Below are 22,739 nucleotides of genomic sequence, written 5' to 3' on the forward strand. Positions count from 1 at the left end.
GGGGGGGGACTACTTTTTATTTTTTTTTATTTTTTTTAAAGAAACTATATAAAAAAAAAGTAAATCCCATTTATTGCCGTTACAATGTAAACATCCCTTGTGACAGCAATAGGCAGTGACAGGTACTCTTTATGGAGAGATATGGGATCTATTAGACCTCAAAATGTCTCCTCTGCCCTAAAATTATCCGATCTCACCAAAATGAGAGCGTTCAGATGCTTTACCAACCTATAAAAAGGCACTGTTTACATCAGGAAAATTGGAAGTGATGTTGCTTCCGGGTTCCAATACCACAAAGATCATCGGGGACCTTTCGGTCCTCCACGATCTCGGTGGCAAGCTGGTGGTTTCGATGGCTTTCATTCCGGGCTTGCTGCTAGGACAGGGGATCCTGGAGACCCCTCCCGCCTGTAAAAAGCAATCCAGCAGCTAATTAGCTGCCAGGATGGGTTTTACATAAAAGCAAGTTTTAAGAAATGATATCGGGATGATGCCAGTACAACCCCGATACAACCAATAAATCACTTTATACCAGTGGCGGCCCCACTTATTAGGGACACCCTCCTAATCCATGCACCTGGCCCCCTATTCTCCATGCAGGGCGCATGGATTTTAATGTGGGGTTTTTTTTTTTTTGAAGCACATGATTAGAGTCTGAGGTTCTAATTGGCTTTAAAAAAGGGTGGGCTCGGGGCAAGCCCTCCCACTTATGTGACATTAGCAAATTAATATTTGGTAATGTCTTACTGCTTCTCCTGGCCAGTCAGGAAGCGGGCCCTGAGACCCAATTGGCCCCGGAATCTTAGGACTCCCAGCCAATCGGGTCTCAGGAGCCGCTTCCTGTTTGGCCAGGAGGAGAAACAATAGCCCTTGTGACACCCCCTCGTCATCGCCCTCCCCACCACACCTCTGCCACAGCATAAGGCAAAGTCATGGATCGCCGGCCTTCCCGATTGATCGAGTGCTGGGGGGGATAGTTGGTGGGTAGTGGGTGTGGGTTCTCGATCAATCGTGCGAGCCCTGGGGGGTGGGGGGGTTGTAGTGTGAGTGAGGGGGCCAGGTTTGTTTGCTGACCCCCCCCCCCACCCACAATATTGAGCACTGCCGCTTCTTTAGACGTGGCTTCGTATTGGGAGTATCTCACGAAAAGTGGCCCTTTTGTTGCAGGGGATGCCCAACATCTGACTTGCATCTTAGTGCAGACTTCTGGGAAATTCAGTGAGCCAATCACACAAGCAGAAAATCATTTCTGCGGGGGGGGGCGTTCTGTACACCATCTGTGTACAGAGCGCCTCCAGGCGGCCATATTGCATTTTACAGAAAATTAGAGCCGCCGCACATTGAAAAGGAAAGGTCATTTTAAATAACAATCAATTACATTTTGCTAGATTTTTTTGCCACTTTTTTTTTCCTATTAAAGTGAAGTTACTCTTTGAAACCCTTGAATTTTATGTGCTTTTGGTCTGTACACGAAGTTCTGACAAACATTAACTCCTCCTAGGGTGAAGGTTAGACTGGCTACAGACAAGTAAATCTCTTAAAGAGGTGTGAAATTTACACTCGACCTTGTAACTTCTACCACTGAAACATCCAGAAGTGTTCTCTATAGGACGTATCATAGAAGTAAAAAGGAACAAAAGTCCATCAATAAAAATAAATATACTTAGTCTAGTCCACAGCACCAAAAATGCATCGGACCCTGACCGCGCTGAGGATCTGATCGCAGCTGGGCCTACATCGGAAGTGTGCGATTTTGACTTTGACGCCGACATGATTGAGATGCTGGAACAACTCTACCGTTATGATTCCTACACTGGACTTGATTTATCTACTCAACACCTTCACACTTCCCCACCAGCGATACACTCTACATTAAAACCAAAATCCATAGTCTAGCCATATCAATCTAAAGCTCCACATCTCATCACCTTCTTTAACCACTTCACCCCCAGAAGGATTTACCCCCTTCCTGACCAGAGCATTTTTTTTTTTTCCGATTCACTGCTGCGTCGCTTTAACTGACAATTGCGCGGTTGTGCGACGTGGCTCCCAAACAAAACTGGCGTCCTTTTTTCTCCACAAATAGAGCTTTCTTTTGGTGGTATTTGATCACCTCTGCGGTTTTTATTTTTTGCGCTATAAAGCAAAAAAATAGCGACAAAAAACACATTATTTTTTACTTTTTGCTATGTAGCGGATGACATTTGGGATCAAATGTCACACGCATTGTAAATTTAGTTTTTGCTTCAGGACCTTACAGTACTGAGGGTTAATTGTGTAGGTAAGGCTTGACACCAGTCTGGCCAGGCCATGATTGATGTTCTGCCTGGTCATGTGAGCGGTGAGGTGCACATGACAGGCTAGAACCAGGTCTGGTTGGATGTTTGGGTATGGCCCTCTCGGAGCCAATCAGCGGGAGTGCCGAGCCCGCTGAGGAGTCTGGGAGGGGATACTTAAGCAGGTGTGAGTCACGTGTTCGGCGTTCCGGAGTTGTACGAGAGACCTGGGCAGTCTATTCCGATTCCAGGACCGGGGTAGCCCCGTGAGGGGTCCCGGTCACAGGGTGTTTGACATCCCGCAACATGTTCTTGTCAGTGGCCCCATATAGACCTGACTGGTCTGGGGTAGGGATCCGTCTGTTCCGGAGTCTCAGAACCCTCTGGTCCGAGGTGCTGTAACTGAGGGGGGATTCAGAGTGCCCGGGTGTGATCTCGGCTTGGAGGGGTCCACACTTTTCCAGTACCTCAATGGAAGCGGGAAACGTTCCAGTTACGGTTGGAAAAAGGTTCCAGTTTCATCTTCAGTTGATTGTTCAAGTTTTAAGTCAACGTGCTGACTGTCATGACCTCTGGCTAGAGGTCTGTTCAGTCTTGAAGTACCCAGCTGCAAGTGGCTACTCTCTGGGTGGAAGTAGAGACTTTGTTACACCTGTAGTTTAAGGTACCCGAGTTAGTCACCCGTGCCCTCTGTTCCCAAAGAGACTGTTTTGTGAAAGTTCCACTGCAAAATAAAACCTTTTAAAAGGACTTTATTCGTGTCAGTGTACAAGTCGTTGGGTATCAACCCTGGGAACCCCTAGACACGGAAGAGCAAGCCAGGAGAAGGTAACCGGTAAGCCCATTAAAGCGGAGGTCCACCCTAAAGTGGACCTTCCGCTCATTGGAATCCTCCCCCCTTCCGGCGCCACAATTGGCACCTTTCAGGGGGGAGGGGGGTGCAGGTACCTGTACAGTACAGGTATCTGCACCCACTTCCGGGATAGCTCTCTGCGGAAAGGGGCGTGGATTACGCCCCTTTCCGAAAGTCCCCCGCTGCCTGCTGGGAAACACACAGATCCCAGAGGCAGCGGGTCCATCCTTATTGCGCAGCGCGACTCGCGCATTACATACTCTAAATTGACCTCCAACCCATTGACTGAATACAAACTACAAATTGACAAATGCTTTGATCAAGCACTCTAACATAATATCATTAACAAAAGTGAAGCTTCTTTTTTGCTGGGAGATTATCATCATACACCCCATTTCTACCATATCCTTACCATACCATAAACCCAAACACTTTAGCTGTGCAGACATTTTTTTTTTAAATATTACACCATAGGATTGTAACAGACCTGGGATACTGAGGCCCAACATGCAGGGAGCGCCATCAGGCGTTCTGGAGCACCCAGGCCAATTCTGACATTTCTCTCCTACATGTAAAAATCATCATTTATTTGCTAGAAAATTACATAGAACCCCAAAACATTATATATTTTTTTTTTTTTTTTTTTTAGCAAACACCCTGGAGAATACAATGGTGGTCGTTGCAACTTTTTTTCTCGCATGGTATTTGCGCAGAAAAAAAAAAAAAATAAAAAACCACACAAACCACAGTAAAGTTAGCCCATTTTTTGCATAATGTGAAAGATGAAGTTACCCCGAGTAAATAGATACCTAACATGTCACTCTTCAAAATTGCACATGCTCGTGGAATGGCGCCAAACGTTGCTACTTAAAAATCCCCATAGGCGAGGCTTTACATTTTTTTACTGGTTACATGTTTTGAATTACAGAGGAGGTCTAGGGCTAGAATTATTGCTCTCGCTCTAACGTTCGCAGCGATACCTCACATACCTTTTCATATGTGGGCGGGACTTACGTATGCGTTCGCTTCTGCATGCGAGCACACTGGTCACTGACACTGGTCACTTTCATTTTTTTTTCCATCGCTTTTATTGTTATCACAGGGAATATTCCAGGGATTACCCTGTCATAGCAATAGGCAGCGACAGGTACTCTTTCTTCATCAAGTGGATCCCTGTTTTTGTTCAAACCCATTAGGGTTTGTTTACAATTGCGAAAGCGGAAGTGACAAAATGCTTCATTGCTTCCAGTTTCCTGTACCATAGAGATGATTGGAGACCTTCTGGTCTTCCTTTGGCTGATCATTCGGGTCTCCAGATGGAACAGGAGAGCCCAGGAAAGCCGCTCGCTGCTTGTCAAAGCAATCCAGCAGCTAATTGGCTGCAGGCATCATCCCGGTATAACCACCTGAAGTGCAGCAGCTTACCGGTATGTCGCTGGTTGTCAAGTGGATAGTTGAGACAATGGAACCATGTCAAAATATCCATACCTAAAATTCAGCTTTAAGAGGTTTGCTAAGAGCAGGGGGAATCTAATGGACAGTCTTGGGTGATCAGTATGGGGGGAGGCGCAATTACAAGCACCGATCTCCCTCTAGAGGTGAAGTGGCTTTCAGCTGCTTCATCGAGAGCCATAGAGGGAGTGGTGATGGTGATTATGATTGTCTGCAGCACCGATCACCCCCGACTTTCAGATTCCCCTTGCTGCAGGAGGTACAAGGAGTGTCTCATGCAGTGCAGTATCCAAATGGTCAGTCCGTACCTGCTGGGCCTATATTAAGGTAGGAGCCTGGAGCTGCAGCTCCAATAGCCCCTACGTTAATCTGGCCCTGCCTACTGCAAGGAGAGCCTTTCTCACCCACTCAGACTCTCCGCCATATCCTACTGCAAGGAGACCTCTCAACTTCTGACTGTCTATGGCCTCCTACTGCAAGGAGAGAGTCCTCTCACCTTCTCCTAATCTCTACTGCCTCCTAATGCAAGGAGAGCCCTCTCACCTTCTCTGACTCTCTATCGATTCCTGCTACCAGGAGACCCCTTTCCCCTTCTCAGACTCTACCACCTCCTACTACTAGGAGACCTCTCTCACTCTCACCATATCTGACTCTCTACCAACTCCTAACTACAAAAAGACCCCTTTCATCTCACTTTCTCCGACTCTCCGCCATATCCGACTGCAAGGAGAGCCCTCTCACCTTCTCCGACTGCAAGGAGAGCCCTCTCACCTTCTCCGACTCTCCGCCATATCCGACTGCAAGGAGACTCCTCTCACCTTCTCCGACTCTCCACCATATCCTACTGCAAGGAGAGCCCTCTCACCTTCTCCGACTCTCCGCCATATCCTACTGCAAGGAGAGCCCTCTCACCTTCTCCGACTCTCCGCCATATCCTACTGCAACGAGAGCCCTCCCACCTTTTCCGACTCTCCGCCATATCCTACTGCAATGAGAGCCCTCTCACCTTCTGACTTTCTACCACCTCCTACTGCAAGGAGAGCCCTCTCACCTTCTCCGACTCTCCGCCATATGCTACTGCAAGGAGAGCCCTTTCACCTTCTCTGACTTTCTACCACCTCCTACTGCACGGAGCCCTCTCTCAACTTCTCTGACTGTCTATGGCCTCCTACTGCAAGGAGAGAGTCCCATCACCTTCTCCAAATCTCTACTGCCTCCTAATGCAAGGAGACCCCTCTCACCTTCTCTGACTCTCTATCGATTCCTGCTACCAGGAGACCCCTTTCCCCTTCTCAGACTCTACCACCTCCTACTACTAGGAGACCTCTCTCACTCTCACCATATCTGACTCTCTACCAACTCCTAACTACAAAAAGACCCCTTTCATCTTCTCCAACTCTCTATGGCCTCCTACTGGAAGGAGAGCCCTCTCACATTCTCCAACCTTCTACCACCTCCTACTACAAGGAGACCCCTCTCACCTTTCCCTAATACTCCATATCTACAGAAAACCCAGGCTCACTCCCCTCCATTAACGCCCAGCCATAGATGCTCCAAGATTTTACCTTGCTCTAATTTCCAGAATGTTTTTCTAGTTGGGGTATTCCTTTTCTCTGGATAAGAATCCCTCATGTGACCAAAAGTTCTGACATACAGAAAATATTATACTTCAACGGGAACAATACAAATGTCTGCAACAAGGCAATAAAATGTTATAGGCAAGTTGAGGCAAAGTTCTGTAGAGCAGAGACAATCCTGTGTATCCCACCTGTTACTGAAGAAGGTGATCCCTAGGATTTACAATCAGTATCTATATAAAACAATACAGTCTACCCGGCTGAACCATTTACCATTAACTCTTAGCACGCAAACCGATCAGGATAAATTTACGGCGGCCATTAAAGAGGAGGTCCACCCTATGAACATTAAACAGCCATATACGGGGTCTTCATATCTTTTGAAATGTTTCACATTTTGTCACGTTACAACCAAAAACTTAAATGTATTTTATTGGAATTTTATGTGATAGACCAACACAAACTGGCACATAATTGTGAAGTGGAAGGAAAATGATAAATGTTTTTCAACATTTTTAACAAATAAATATGTGAAAAGTGTTGTGTACATTTGTATTCAGCCCCCTTTACTCTGATACCCCTAACTAAAATCTAGTGGAACCAATTGCCTTCAGAAGTCACCTAATTAGTAAATAGAGTCCACCTGTGTGTGTCATTTAATCTCAGTATAAATACAGCTGTTCTATGAAGCCCTCAGAGGTTTGTTAGAGAACCTTAGTGAACAAACAGCATCATGAAGGCCAAGGAACACACCAGACAGGTCAGGGATAAAGTTGGAGAAATTTAAAAGCAGGGTTAGGTTATAAAAAAAAAAATATCCCAAGCTTTGAACATCTCACGGAGCTCTGTTCAATCCATCATCTAAAAATGGAAAAAAAAAAGTGTATGGCACAACTGCAAACCTACCAAGACACCGCCGTCCAGCTAAACTGACCGGCCGGGCAAGGAGAGCATTCAGAGAAGCAGCCAAGAGGTCCATGGTAACTCTGGAGGAGCTGCAAAAGTCCACAGCTCAGGGGGGAGAATCTGTCCACAGGACAACTATTAATCGTCTCTCCACAAATCTGCCCTTTATGGAAGAGTGACAAGAAGAAAGACACTGGAGAAAGAAAGTCATAAGAAGTCCTGTTTGCAGTTTGTGAGAAGCCATGTGGGGGACACAGCAAACATGTGGAAGAAGGTGATCTGGTCAGAGGAGACCAAAATTCAACTTTTTGGCCTAAAAGCAAAACGCTATGTGTGGGGAAAACTAACATTGCACATCCGCCTGAACACACCATCCCCACTGTGAGACATGGTGGTGGCAGCATCATGTGGTGGGGATGGTTTTCTTCAGCAGGGACAGGAGGATCACATGTGGAAGAAGGTGATCTGGTCAGATGAGATCAAAATGTAACTTTTTGGCCTAAAAATGCTATGTGTGGTGGAAAACTAACACTGCACATCATTCTGAACACACCACTGTGAAACATGGTGGTGGCAGCATCATGTGGTGGGGATGGTTTTCTTCAGCAGGGACAGGGAAGCTGGTCAGAGTTGATGGGAAGATGGATGGAGCCAAATTCAGGTCAATCTTAGAAAACCTGTTACAGTCTGTAAAAGACTTGAGACTGGGGTGGAGGTTCACCTTCCAGCAGAACAAAGCATATTCATGAATGGCCCATTCACAGTCCAGACCTAAATCCAATTGAGAATCTGTGGCAAGACTTGAAAATTGCTGTTCACAGACGCTCTCCATCCAATCTGACAGAGCTTGAGACATTTTTACAAAGAAGAAGAATGGGCAGAAATGTCCTCTCTAGATGTGCAAAGCTGGTAGAGACATCCCCAAAAAGACTTGCAGCTGTAATTGCAGAGAAAGGCGGTTCTACAAAGTATTGACTCAGGGGGTAGGGGGCGCTATACAAATGCCCCCCACACTTTATATATTTGTAAAATGTTCTGAAAACCATTTATAATTTCCTTCCACTTCACAGTTATGTGCCACTTTGTGTTGGTCTATCACATAAAATACATTTATGTTTTTGGTTGCAACATGACAAAATGTGGAAACTTTCAAGGGGTATGAATACTTTTTCAAGGCACTGTAACCCATGGTGCAATGCATTTATCAAGATACAGGTTTGACTTCTTTCTGTGCTCCAGTTTTCCAGCAATCAGATTTGAAAACAGCTGGCTACTACCAGTGACACCATGCCACTCATGATGCCACGAAAATATAAAATATCAGGTTTGAACAGAGGTAGCCTTAAATAATCAAGTGTCCCCTTTTCAGACCACATAAGGTACACCTGCTATAGGGGAATTTAGTCTGAGCATGTCATGTAAAATACGGGGTAAACTTGGCATCTTCACACACAGTGTAGGACTTCTGCATTGTAAGAGGTGGGTGCGAGTGGCAATGCGACAGTGGCTGGGAGCAGCTCACAGAAGAGGCTGTGGCAGACTGGTCTCACAGATAAAGGGCACCTGCTGGAGAGCAGGGAGTCAGGTAAGTAATACAGCCTCTTTTGCAGCCCCCTAGACTTAAAGTGGTTGTAAACCTCATACATGAAATATGAACAAAGCATATCCTTCTATAGCGTGTACTTGCCCCAATCCAAAGCACGAAGTATCATTTCTGTCTGCTGCTTTCTTCCTCCGATATCTGCAGGAGTCGGCACAATGGCACGGCTGCGCAAATGGGCGTAAGGTATGTCCCCTTTAAGAAGCGGCATTGTGGGCACTCATCCCTGCCACATGCTCCGTGACTGTACCTGCGGGGCCACCGGTGCCCAGCGATTGTGTCACGAAGCAGCAGAATGGGGCAGATGCAACAAGGCATTTCTCTGTTCTGCCTAGTGACAAGACAGATCTACTTTCAACCAAACACTGCGCTATTCTTATAAATAAATAGAACACAAAAGAAGAGCTGCTAACACACCACTGGGGTACAAAGTGTAACGTGATCAATGCTGTATAAAAGTGTAGCGCTTCAAAAACCAGGCGTGTTTATACCATCCTTTATAAAAACATCTTATATGTATAAACTTATATCTATATATTCAATGAATAATCACAATGTGAAATAGTGCACATAACATATAAGATTTTGCTGTGAATCTCAAATATTAATTGCTATATATGCATATAGCTAGAACTATAAAGTGATTCTAAAAAATAATTCAAATAAAAAGAAAAAAAAAAATCAAAAAAGGAAAGTCCAAACGAGAAAATGCAAAGTCTCTTGTGTATAATATCCGTGTATAGTCCACAAGTGTGTAGAAAATATCTTACACCTCCTTCATAAAAAAAAAAAAAAATCATGCAATCACCACGTGATGATCCCTTCACCAAACGAATTGGACGCTTACCGGATTTATTGGATCCACACAAATTTACATTTGGAGGATCACATAAGCTCATACATATATATGCAGATTCCTTCAGCAATGCATTTTCCAGGGGGATTTCAAATATAGCTAATCCTTTCGTGTACTGGGAAGTACATTATCTCCAGCCATACAAATCCATAAGAGTAGTTGAACACATATAAAGGAAAGCAGGGACCAAAAATAGTGTAATTCCGTTTTTTTATATAAAAAATGTAATATAAAAGTAATAAACTCACATGTGTACAATAGGTTAAGCGCTTTTCAGTATACTGCAGCCGTGTTTTATACTGAAAAGCGCTTAACCTATTGTACACATGTACACATGGGAATATATAGATATAAGTTTATACATATAAGATGTTTTTATAAAGGATGGTATAAACCACGCCTGGTTTTTGAAGCGCTACACTTTTATACAGCATTGAAGACAGATCTACTGCTCCCTGTGATCGGGATCAGTGATCGCTGTCATATCAGTGGTAGCCCATTGCCCCCCCGAGTTTGAATCACTCCCTAGGACACATTTAACACCTTGCTCGCCCCCTAGTGTTTAATCCCTTCCCTGCCAGTGTCACTTACACAGCAACTAGTGCATTTTTATAGCACTGATCGCTGTATAAATGTAAATGGTCCCAAAATAGTGTCAAAAATGTCCGATGCGTCCGCCATAATGTCGCAGTCATGAAGAAAAAAATAAAAAAAATAATAATAATAATATATATAATTATTAATAAAAATGCCATAAATCTATCCCCTATTTTGTAGACGCTATAAAAAACTTTTGCGCAAACCAATCAATATACGCTTATTGGCAAAAAATTTTTTACCAAAATAATGTATATACACACACAAAATCAAAAAAAAAAAAAAATATCTATCTATATCTATATCTATATATACTGTGAGGGGTTAGCTCGGCAGCGGGTGTGTGTGACCCCCTGGATGGGTTCACAACACAAAATCAGGCACAGCAGACAGCGTTGTAGGTGCAAAAATCAAAAGATGCGGTTTATTCATGCAGTGAAACATATAACAGCCAAACAAAAATAAAACATGAAAATAAATCCTTGGTCAGCTTGACCTCTAATTACACACTTATTTTCCCTGTCTATCAACTGAGTGCAGCCTTGTGCAGCACCAGTCCCTGTCTCTGTTGTAGAGGTTTGCCACACAGGCGTTAACTCACCGCACAGAACAAGTGTCACACTCCCCAGTCTATACAACACAAAACTGGTTCCAGGTTGGAGCATCTCCCTTAGCATGCTGGGGTTTTTTGTAGAGGTCTTAATGAGCCCACTTGCTTCAGCTGGGCTCATTAACTCTTCCCCTCTAGTTGTACAAGTCTGCATAAAGCCTGAATCTAGGGCACATATTTCCCATCCTGGATACAACCAGGTGACTTTACCTGCGTGCTGCCACAAGATATAGATATATCTATCTATCTATCTATCTATCTATCTATCTATCTATCTATCTATCTATCTATCTATCTATATATATATATATATTTATTTCCCCCCCCCCCCACATACATACACACATAACTGGAGGAAAAAAAACAAATTTTTTTTTATATATTTTTGGGGGATATTTATTATAGCAAAAATTTAAAAAACAAATATTGGTTTTCCAAAATTGTCGCTTTTTTTTGTTTATAGAGGAAAAAAAAAAAAAAAAACAAAAAAAAAAAAAAAACCAGGAGGTGGTCAAGTACCACCTAAAGAAAGCTCCATTTTGTTTGGGTGCAACGTCGCAGGACCGCGCAATTGTCAGATAAAGCAACGCAGAGCCGAAAAGTGCTCTGGTCAGGAAGGGGGTAAATCCTTTCGGGGCTGAAGTGGTTAAACATTCGGGGGAGGGGGGGGTTGTGCTTAGATATGCTTTGATAAACTCCGATCCTAACTTCTAATCTAACCCCTGGCGTGAGCCTTCAGCTATTAGGCTTCCCAAAATCGAGCCCTCTTAACCTCTACTCCCTAAAACCTAGCAATCCTAAATCTGAAAAGCAAAAATTCCACGCCATACCAATAACCTACGAAGAATACTAGGTATGAATATTTTATACAAAGTTACATTGGTCCAGCTCAGACTAATGCAACTATGCATAGACCATACCTGTGGGATCCATGTGGAAGCTGAAAATGACTGAAGTAGACAATGATCTTCACTAGAGAGGTGGAAAGGCCAGGTGGTGACATCACGCTCTTCACTCCGTCCAACCACAGAACACTTTTCATTCATTTAAAAAGGTGCAAAACTATTTCTGAATGAAACCCGTGCCAAGCAGCTAACCTCCTGTGTTCAGCATGGGCAGCCACTCAGCACAGGACCAGTGGACATCACTGTAGTAACGGTGTAGTAGCGGAAGGTATTTAGTAGAACACAGACCTTCCCTGGATCAGAACGTCCAAAAACTGGATGAAAAATCCAGAAGGAAACTGGTCAGAGAGGCCACCAAGAGGCCTACAGCAACTCTGACAAAGAGTGGCCATTGTGTGCATGTGACAACAATATCACAAAATCTCCACAAATGTGGCTTGTATGGGGGGAGGGGGTGAAAAAAAAGCCACGCCTCAAGAAAGGCCACATGCAGTCACCACTGAGTTTTGCCAAAACACACCTTGAAGATTCTGCAGCCACATGGGAAAAGGTGTTATGGTCAGATGAGACTAGAATTTAATGATTTGGCCTCAACACCAAAATGATATGTCTGGCGGAAATCCATCCAAATAACGCCATTCCTACAATAAAAGCATAGAGGGGGTAATATCCTGTTATGGGGGGGGTGGTAATTGTGATGGAACCACTTGGACACACCGACTAGATGCTATCTTTAGCCGACCAGAGCTACCTGCCCTCCAAACCGTTCCGAGCAGATCAAGAGCTAGTACCAGCCCTTTTTTCTCCCCAAACATCGAACCAGATGGGATTTGGGGTAAAATCCAAAATGGTAGGCTGTTTAATGAACAAGAATACAGGCTTTTTGTACACTTGAAAGGTATGTCAGTCCCCACATGACCAGTAAAACCAAATATTTACCCAAAACATGACACAATGGTTTATGTAATGGAGGTAGAGCCGACTCATGGCTAATCCCATCATAGAGAATCCTCTAAGCCCTTGTACACACGGTCGGAGATTCCGACAACCAAATGCGTCGAAATTATGTCCGATGGATTTTGTCCGAAACTGTTGCATACACACGGTCGGACAAAGTTGTCGGAAAATCCGATTGTTCAGAACGTGATGACGTTATTTCGCTATAACGGGATTACCATCAGGCTAGTAGCCAATAGCTTTGATGTAGGAATTTGATCTGAGCATGCGTGGCACTTTGTCCGATCAGAATTCTCTACACATGATCGGAGTATGTCCGATCGGAGCATTTTGTCGGAAAATTTTACCAACAAGTTAGAAAACTTGGTCCATCGGATACTCCGATGGAAACAGTCCGAAGGAGACCACACACAGTCGGAATATCCGACAAAATGGTCCGATCGGACACATTCCGTCGGAATCTCTGACCGTGTATAAGAGTTAGTCAAAGTAGCCAACATACACTAAAAACTATTAATCTGATTAAACAACTAGCCGCTTGGGTGACTCAAAGGTCTCATTCCAGGTCAGGACTTGCCGGCATCAAGCTCACAAAGTACAATACACATTATTACAAGTATAAACACATCCCCACAGTAGTTTTCTAGCAGACAATGGGTGTGTTAACTAGCACAACAATGGGTGAAAGACCCTTAGGAGGCACACTAGACCGATTTACAAAAAAAAACACATTATAGCAGACGACCCCAGACAGGTGGCTTGAGTTGATGACATCACCATCTGCTTTGAGTCTCACAGTGTGAAGCAGTCATTATTGGTAATGAAGCCTCTAGGCCCTATACAAGAACCCCAGGCCTAGAGTCCCAGAGTCTGCATGTCTCAGGGAGACATGGACTTGAATCCAAAAGTAACATTACTCCAAGGGTCCCCCAGGCATACACCTCACAAAAAATAGTGTTTCCTTAAAAGCCAGGGCCCATAGTCAGTAGCAAGAGGCTAGTCTGCAGTCCCCTCCAAAAGCCCATTCTGGGGGAGTCTATTGCAGTAATATTTTGTTATGGGGGTGCATCGCTGCAGTAGGGACTGGAGCACTTGTCAGAATAAAAAGGAAAATGGATGGGGCAAAATATATTTATGTCAGGGCTGGGCTCAGTCCTTCCTTCTCAGAGCTGGCCGCTCAGCTGTCGGCTAATTGCCAGCTCCCATCTCTCCAGTTACTCACCTGTTGATGATCCTGCTTGCCAGTCCTGTCTACTTAAGCTGGCTCCAGATCCTGCTTGCTGTTCCACTACATTGATCCCTGACTTCTGGCTTGGCTCACTATCCATTCCGGTTGCTGAACTTTGGCTATGTTTTGACTAGGTTTGTTCTTTTTACTTTCATTATTAAACAAGTGTGATTTAACTGTACTTCTGACTCGGTCTGATTTCATGGTTTCTGACACTTTAAATTCTTGCGGAAAATCTGCTGGCAGAAAGTTGTCAATGGAAAGAAGGTTTACCTTCCAACATGACAATGAGCCAAAGCACATAGCAATAATGAGCACACAGTGGTTGGAGGAGGTGGTGTGGAATGTCCTTGCATGGCCTAGTCAGAGCCCAGACTTAAAGAGGAAGTAAACCCTAATGGCTTTACTTCCTCTTTGATTCCCTGCAAAGGTAAAGCATAATGGACTACTATGCATCGCATAGTAGTCCATTATGTGTCACTTACCTGACACAGGAGCCAGCGATGTCACCGCTGTCCCCAGTAGTTCCGAGCGTCTATCTTCTTGGTGGGTCTCGCTGCTCCGGCGCTGTGATTCGCCGGAGCCGCGATGACGTCACTCTCGCACATGCGCACGGGAGCCGACACTAGTGGCATATCGCCGCGATCTGCGGCTTGCCCAGTGCGCCTGCGCGCCGCTGTCTATGGCGCATGCGCCGTAGACAGCGGTGGCTGTCTTCGGGTAAATCTCCTAAACGGTATAGGTTTAGGAGATATTTATTGGACCTACAGGTAAGCCTTAATCTAGGCTTACCTGTAGGTCAAAGTGGTTTGTAAGGGTTTACAACCACTTTAAAGAGAAAATCAAAAATTAAAAATTTTCTATTAATTATATGCAAAATATCTTTATCATTATGAATTTTCTTTATAGCCGATTGCCAAGCTTAGAAAGGCTAATCAAAGCCAGACAATCAGCTTCTCCCTATTCTTCGGGGACAACCTTACTTCCTTATTTCTGAGTGGGGGGGCCTCTCACTTCCTGAAAACGTTGTCCTTCTCTTCTGCACAGGCATGCCCAACCGCCAAGAAAGAAATGTGAAACAAAAATGTAGCGCTAAGGTGATAAACACATATAACATATGGAAAGTGAGTAATTACAAACAAATCCGTGCTAAAGGAGAAAGTCTCACACTTATTGTGAGATAAAATGCAAAGATTATTGCGTGTGTTATACAACATCCAGTACAATATACATGCGGCTGTATATCATAAATAATAATTATGTGATGCAGTGAAAATGAAGCTGCATAATACAAATACTGAAAAATAGACTAATGTCAGTTGATTAATCTATGAAAACGGCCTCTTGTATGCCCCGGTTGAAGACCGTTAGTGTCGAAACGCGTCGGGTGGCATTACTTGCACCCCACATTGCTTTTTACAAGTTTTTCTCTTGTGATCACTTTTTATTTTTGTACATCATATATTTTTAATAAAACCAACCATTTTTTTTTTTTTTATCTGCACCATCCGGAGCCCTTTTTTCTTCTTGTTTTATGTACCATCCGTATGAGCCCCCACTTACAATGTAAGTTCGGATACACTGGGTTCCCGAAACAACATTGCCCTTGAGTCTGGAGAACATTGGCTGGTGACCATCGGGAATACTTACCTTTATCCGGGACCGAGGACGTTTATACGAGGATTGCATATCGGGATTCACTCCATCGAAAGCTGGAACACAATCCGTTGGGATTACAAGCACTTTAGACCCACTGTCGTAGGACAGGTGAGTCCAACATTTCCGGTAAGAGTATCCACCTTGTATTCATAGAAGGTTCAGTCCTCAAATACCACTTCAGACAAACAGGTCGCTGTTGCTGGTTTCCTCCCTGCCTCGGTCTATGATTTAGATGAGAAGATTGATCACTTCCGTCTAATACGACAAGAGGACGTTTTTCACAGCTTGATGAACTGACATTAGTCTATTTTTCAGTATTTGTATTGTGCAGCTTTATTTACACTGCATCACATAATTATCATTTATGATATACAGCCGCATGTATATTGTACTGGGTGTTGTATAACACACGCAATAATCTTTGCATTTTATCTCACAATAAGTGTGAGACTTTCTCCTTTAGCACAGATTGTTTGTAATTATTCACTTTCCATATGTTATATGTGTTTATCACCTTAGCGCTACATTTTTGTTTCACATTTATTCTAACTTTGTTCGTTTGAGTGTCAGCTGCTGATTCTATTAGAATAGCGCAGTGTTTTTTCCCTTTGTTACATGCCAAGAAAGAAAGACAGACAGACACACGCCCAGCTGAGGGAGCTACATTTGAGTAATGAGTTTAAAGAGGTTGTACAGGTTCGTTTTTTATTTTCTAAATAGGTTTCTTTAAACTAGTGCATTGTTGGTTCACTTATCTTTTCCTTCGATTTCCCTTCTGTTTTTTTTCTTTGTTTTCTTTGTCTGAATTTCTTCACTTCCTGTTCCTCTTCAGTAAGCTGTTCAGTAAACTGTTCTGGCTGACTAACCACCAGCTCGGATGATGGTGTGAAGTTTACTGAGGAGAAACAGGAAGTGAGATATTCAGACAAAGAAAAAAACATTTAGAAGGGAAATCGAAGGAAAAGGTAAGTGAACCAACAATGCACTAGCTTAAAAGGAACCTATGTAGAAAATAAAAGATGAACCTTTACAACCCCTTTAAGGCTCCGTTTCCACTAGTGCGGCTTTCACGTTCCCATCTATGCGCCTTTGAAAAAAAAAAAAAAAAAAATTATAAAAAAAAAAAAAAAAAAAAAAATTGGCGACTTTGAAAAGGTGCCCGCGCTACTTCATTGCAACTTTTGATGCGACTTTATTTCAGAGTGTAAAGCTGGATCAAAGCTGCACTCAAAGTCCCACAAAAAAAAAATTATAAAAAAAAAAAAAAAAAAAAAAAAAAAAAAAAAAAAAAAATCCCACAGCTTGTGCACTAGTAGAAACAGAGCCTTATGCCGCGTACACACGACCAGACTTTGAGGGACTATGTCCGACAGACTTTCGACGGAGTTCTGACGGACTTTCCGAATGAACGGACTTGGCCACACACAATCACACCAAAGTCCGACGGATTCGAACGTGATGACGTACGACCGGACTAGAATAAGGAAGTTCATAGCCAGTAGCCAATAGCTTCCCTCGCGTCGGTTTTAGTCCGTCAGACTAGCACACACACGAGCGGATTTCTCGGTAGGAACTGGGTCCGGCAGAGTTCTCTTGGAAAAATTTGAAACATGTTCCATTTCTAAAGTCTGTTAGACTTTTGAAAATCAAAAGTCCGCTGCAGCCCACACACGATCGAATAGTCTGCCGGAATCATTCCGTCTGACTTTTGATGTTGAAAAGTCTGGTCGTGTGTACGCGGCATTAGTGTGGTTGCCTGTACTATGACACCCCCCGAGTCCAGCTCCTTTCTTCTGTGCACAGCTATACTGTATATGTGCACTACAACTCCCTATCCTTAGGTTCAAATATAACTGAACCCAAGAGCAGGCAAATATTGCAAAGCCTAGATGTGCAAAGTTAGTGGAGACAAATCCCAACTGACTAAAGGCTGGAATTAAAGCAAAAGGGGGTCCAACAAGATACTGACACAAGGGGGAGGGGGGGGGAATCCTTTTTCCAACACAGCGATTCGGTTTTAGAATTTATTTTTTTGTTGTCCTCTGTGTTATATTGGATTTTATAATATACACTGAGCAAATACAGATTGATAAAGCAAAAATGCTGTGTCTTCATTTCAGACTGCAAAGCAACAAAATGTGATTTAAAAAAAAAAAAGGGGAAAAGCGGGCGGGGGGGGATATTCTTTTCCATACTCACTGTAACTATTGTAACTTAAATCCTTAATTACCTTTTCACGATGAATCAAACCAATTCCACTATATGCTCACCTTATCCAATGTCCAGCAGCAGATGTGCCGCAGCAATGGAGGTCCTGAACCGAAAATTACTGTTGACTGACTGCAACCACTGAATACCTGATCCAACACTGGATATGGGCTCCTGCAAGATCAACACCTTGGATGTCTGAAGTCAACCAGTCATACACCCAGTTAGGCATTAACTACATCAGATCACAACAAAGTAAATGGTGCCCTGTGGCATCTGGGTGTTCTGCTTGACTGGTTATGGAGACATAGCAGCCAATGCTCAGTAGTTGGATGGCTGCATAGCCAGGGTTTACGTTTGAGAAGTTATACAGTGTTACCTTAGATTACGAGCACAATCCGTTCCAGGAGAACGCTTGTAATCCAAAAGCACTTGCATATCAAAAGCGAGTTTCCCATAGAAGTCAATGGAAACGAAGTTAATTCGTTCCACATTGACTTCTATTGCATGCAATACCGCATGTGGCCAGAGGTAGGGGGGGGCACCAGAGAGACTGGGAAATACTCAGGGGCTGCTCGGATGCACTTGGAAACCCTTCGGAGACAGTGTGTTTCCGAGTATTTCCCCAACGGCACAGAGTGTCACTGGCGCCCCCACTCCTCTGGCCAAATGTGGCACTGCACACCGCAGCTGCTTGAATCCTGCTAGTTTTGCGAGACAAACACTCGCAAACTGAGTCATGATTTAAAAAAATAAATAAATTGCTCGATTTGCAAAACGCTCGTTAAACCGCATTACTCGCAATCCAAGGTTCCTCTGTATTTTTCACTTTTTGTGAAGCGTTTTGATTTTGTACGTAACCGGATTGTCAGTTCTGTAGAAACAGCAAAAACATCACCTGGCACAAGTTTAAGCCCAACTGCAGTCAAAGCCTTTTATTTCGTTTTGGATAAAGCATGGAAGGGCTGGAGCCTTTGTCCCCAGAGAGGGAGATTTTTTTCCTTCACTTCCTGTCAAAGTAAATGGAACAAAGTACCAGAGGAGGCCAGTTTACAGTGCCTTGAAAAAGTATTCATACCCCTTGAAATTTTCCACATTTATTTCATGTTACAACTTTAGATGTAAATGTATTTTATTGGGATTTTATTTGATAGACACATAGTGGAAACATAATTGTGAAGTGAAAGGAAAATGATAAAATAGTTTTCATAATTTTTTTTACAAATAAATATGTGAAAAGTGTGGGGGGAGGGGCATTTGTATGGTGCCCCCTGAAGTCAATACTTTGTAGAACCGCCTTTCTCTGCAATTACAGCTGCAAGTCTTTTTGGGGATGTCTCTACCAGCTTTGCACATCTAGAGAGGACATTTCTGTCCATTCTTCTTCTCTGAAAAATATCTCAAGCTGTCAGATTGGATGGAGAGCGTCTGTGAACAGCAATTTTCAAGTCTTGCCACAGATTCTCAATGAGATTTAGGTCTGGACTGTGACTGGGCCATTCTAACACATGAATATGCTTTGATCTAAACCATTCCATTGTAGCTCTGGCTGGGTGTTTCGGGTCGTGGTCCTGCTGGAAGGTGAACCTCCGCCCCGGTCTCAAGTCTTTTGCAGACTATAACAGGTTTTATTCTAAGATTGTCCTGCATTTGTCTCCATCCATCTTCCCATCAACTCTGACCAGCTTCCCTGTCCTTGCTGAAGAAAAGCACCCCCACCACATGATGCTGCCACCACCATGTTTCACAGTGGTGTGTTCAGAATGATGGGCAGTGTTAGTTTTCCCCCACACATAGCGTTTTGCTTTTAGGCCAAAAAGTTGAATTTTGGTCTCCCCTGACCAGATCACCTTCTTCCACATGTTTGTTGTGTCCCCCACATGGCTTCTCACAAACTACAAACAGGACTTCTTATGACTTTCTTTCTCCAATGTCTTTCTTCTTGTCACTCTTCCATAAAGGGCAGATTTCTGGAGAGACGACTAATAGTTGTCCTGTGGACAGATTCTCCCCCCTGAGCTGTGGATCTCAGCAGCTCCTCCAGAGTTACCATGGACCTCTTGCCTCTTCTATGATGAATGTTCTCCTTGCCCGGCCGGTCAGTTTAGATGGACGGCCATGTCTTGGTAGGTTTGCAGTTGTGCCCATACTCTTTCCATTTTCTGATGATGGATTGAAGAGAGCTCCGTGAGATGATCGAAGCTTGGGAGATTTTTAATAACCCAACCCTGTGTTAACCAATTCCTGCCCAGCCTATAGCTAAATAACGGCCGGGCGGTGGTTCAGTTATCCTGACATATGACGTCTTTCAGGATAACAGCCGGTGTGTCAGCCTGACACACCGCAACACAGATCTCGGTAAAAAGTCTGACGGAGACTCTTTACCATGTGATCAACCATGTCCAATCACGGCTGATCACAGCGTAAACAGGAAAAGCCGTCCAGCCCCCTCCCGCGGATCCCCACTAAGGACCACCAGGGCCGATCAGTGCCGCCTCATACTTATTTACAACATTTTTAGAACAGAAAAAGAAAAACTACCTTTTTTTTTTTTTTTTTAAGATTTTAAGTCTTTTTTATTTTTTTTTGCTAAACAAAATGCAGAGGTGATCAAATACCACCAAAAAAATAAAAAAATAAAATAAAAAAAAGCTTTATTTGTGGGGACAAAATAACAATTTTGTTTTGGGTACAGTGTTGTATGACCCCGCAATTGTCATTTAAAAAGCGACAGCACTGAAAGCTGAAAATTGGTCTGGGCAGGAAGCTGCGAAAGTGCCCGGTATTGAAGTGGTTAAACTTCTCTACAACTTTATCCCTGACCTGTCTGGTGTGCTCCTTGGCCTTCATGATGCCGTTTGTTCACTGAGGTTCTCTAATAAACCTCTGGAGGGCTTCACGGAACAGATGTATTGATACTATTTACTAATTAGGCGACTTCTGAGGACAATTGGTTCAACTAGATTTTAGTTAGGGGTATCAGAGTAAAGGGGGCTGAATGCAAATGCCCCCCCCCACACTTTTCACATATTTGTAAAAAATAAAAATAAAAAATTGAAAACCATTGATCATTTTCCTTCCACTTCACAATTATGTGCCACTTTGTGTTGGTCTATCACATAAAATTCCAATAAAAACACATTTATGATTTTGGTTGTCACATGACAAAATGTGGAAAACTTCAAAGGGGTATGAATACTTTTCCAAGGCGCTGTATGTGGATTCTGCAGTAAAATGTAGAAGGGTTGATTTAGTAAAGGCAAATCAGCAGCAGTGCAAGGGAATGTGCACTTTGTAATGGAATTATCCCTTAGCCACTTTTTAAAAAAAAAAATTTTTTTTAAATAAACAAGTCATACTTACCTCCACTGTGCAGCTTGTTTTGCACAGAGTGGCCCCGAACCTCCTCTTCTGGGGTCCCATGGCTCCTCCTCGCACCGGTAAACCCCCTAGGAGAAGCGGGGGGGGGGTTAAGTTACAGGCGCGCTCCCGAGTCCAGCATTTGCGTCTATAGACACAGAATGCTGAACTCGGCCCTGCCCCCGACACATTGGATTTGATTGACAGCAGCAGGAGCCAATGGCTGCGTTGCTATCAATCTATCCAATCAAGGGCCGAGAACCCCGGGCAGAAAGCTAGAGTGCATCTCCGCCGAGGGAATCATGGGGCTCGGGGGGGGCTGGTGGGTGGTCACTGTCAGAAGTTTTTACACCTCAATGCATAGGATGCATTAAGGTGAAAAAACATGAAGGTTTCCAGCCCTTTTAAAAAGGACCAGGCCTATTCTGGCACTTTTTGTTTAAAAGTAAAAATCAGTATTTGTTGCTAGACACACACACAAAAAAATAATTATAATAATAAAAAAAAAAATAGAGATAGATATATATATATATATAATCTATCTCTCTCAATATCACACGGTATCTGCGCAGCAATTTTTCAAATGCAATTTTTCATACTGTGTGTTCCTAATAGCCCTCCCCCTACATTTAGAACACACTTAACCCCTTGATCGCCCCCTAGTGTTAACACCTTCCCTGCCAGTGAAATTTTTACAGTAATCAGTGCATTTTTATAGCATATATATGACAGTGGTCCCAAAAATGTGTGAAAAGTGTCCGATGTGTCCGCCATAATGTCGCAGTCACAAAAAAAAAAAAAAAATATCGCCGCCATTACCAGTAAAAAAAAAAAAATACTACTAATAAAAAAAATATTATATATACACATACATATATACACACACACACACACACACACACACACACAATAATATATATATATATATATATATATTTATTACACACACACACACACACACACACACACACACACACACACACACACACACTATAATTATATATATAAAATTCAACACCACCATTTTATTCTTTAGGGCCTCGGCTTTGAAAAAAAAAATAAAAAATTCTATATTATAATATATATATATATATATATATATATATATATATATATATATATATATATATATATATATATATATATATATATATATATATATATATATACATATATACACACATACACATACACACATACACATATATATATACATACATACACATATATACATATACACACACACACACACACACAAAATATTGTGTTTTTTCAAAATTGTCACTCTTTTTTGCTTATAGCGCAAATAAAAAATAAAAAAAATAAAAAAACCCTGCAGAGGTGATCAAATGCCACTAAAAGAAAGCTCCATTTGTGGGAAAAAAAAAAAAAAAAAAAAAAACACGTCAATTTTGTTTGGGCACAAGCACGCAATTGTCAGTTAAAGCGATGCAGTGCCGAATCGCAAAAGATGGACTGGTCATTCAGCAGCCAAATCTTCTGGGGCTGAAGTGGTCAATTAATTTTAATGTAAAAAAACAACAACAATATATAACCAAATTTCTTGGTAGGATATAAAAGATGATGCTAAGGCAAGTAGGCAGATACCCAACATGTCACGTTTTAATATTACGCACGCCCGAGAATGACTAGAAACTACGATACTTAAAAATCTCGATAGGCGATGCTTTAAAA

The 22,739-nt window shown here is 42.8% G+C and overlaps 1 protein-coding gene across 3 annotated transcripts in view; it reads right to left on the bottom strand.

Annotated features, from left to right (window-relative positions):
• PAQR5 (progestin and adipoQ receptor family member 5) overlaps window positions 1-22,739 on the bottom strand; it is a 617,270-nt gene that overhangs the window by 63,942 nt on the left and 530,589 nt on the right. Inside the window, exon 1 of one of the 3 annotated variants that reach the window (XM_077472842.1) lies at window positions 17,747-17,878. The exons of the other annotated variants lie outside the window; for them this stretch is intronic. The gene's annotated coding sequence lies outside the window, so the exon portion shown is untranslated. Of the gene's footprint in view, window positions 1-17,746; window positions 17,879-22,739 lie in introns of those variants that run through there. 3 annotated transcript variants of the gene reach the window in all.

The sequence above is a fragment of the Lithobates pipiens genome, unplaced genomic scaffold (genome assembly GCF_037356315.1).
Source record: "Lithobates pipiens isolate NorthernLeopardFrog02 unplaced genomic scaffold, aLitPip1_a1.2 Scaffold_8, whole genome shotgun sequence".
NCBI classification, from domain to species: domain Eukaryota; kingdom Metazoa; phylum Chordata; class Amphibia; order Anura; family Ranidae; genus Lithobates; species Lithobates pipiens.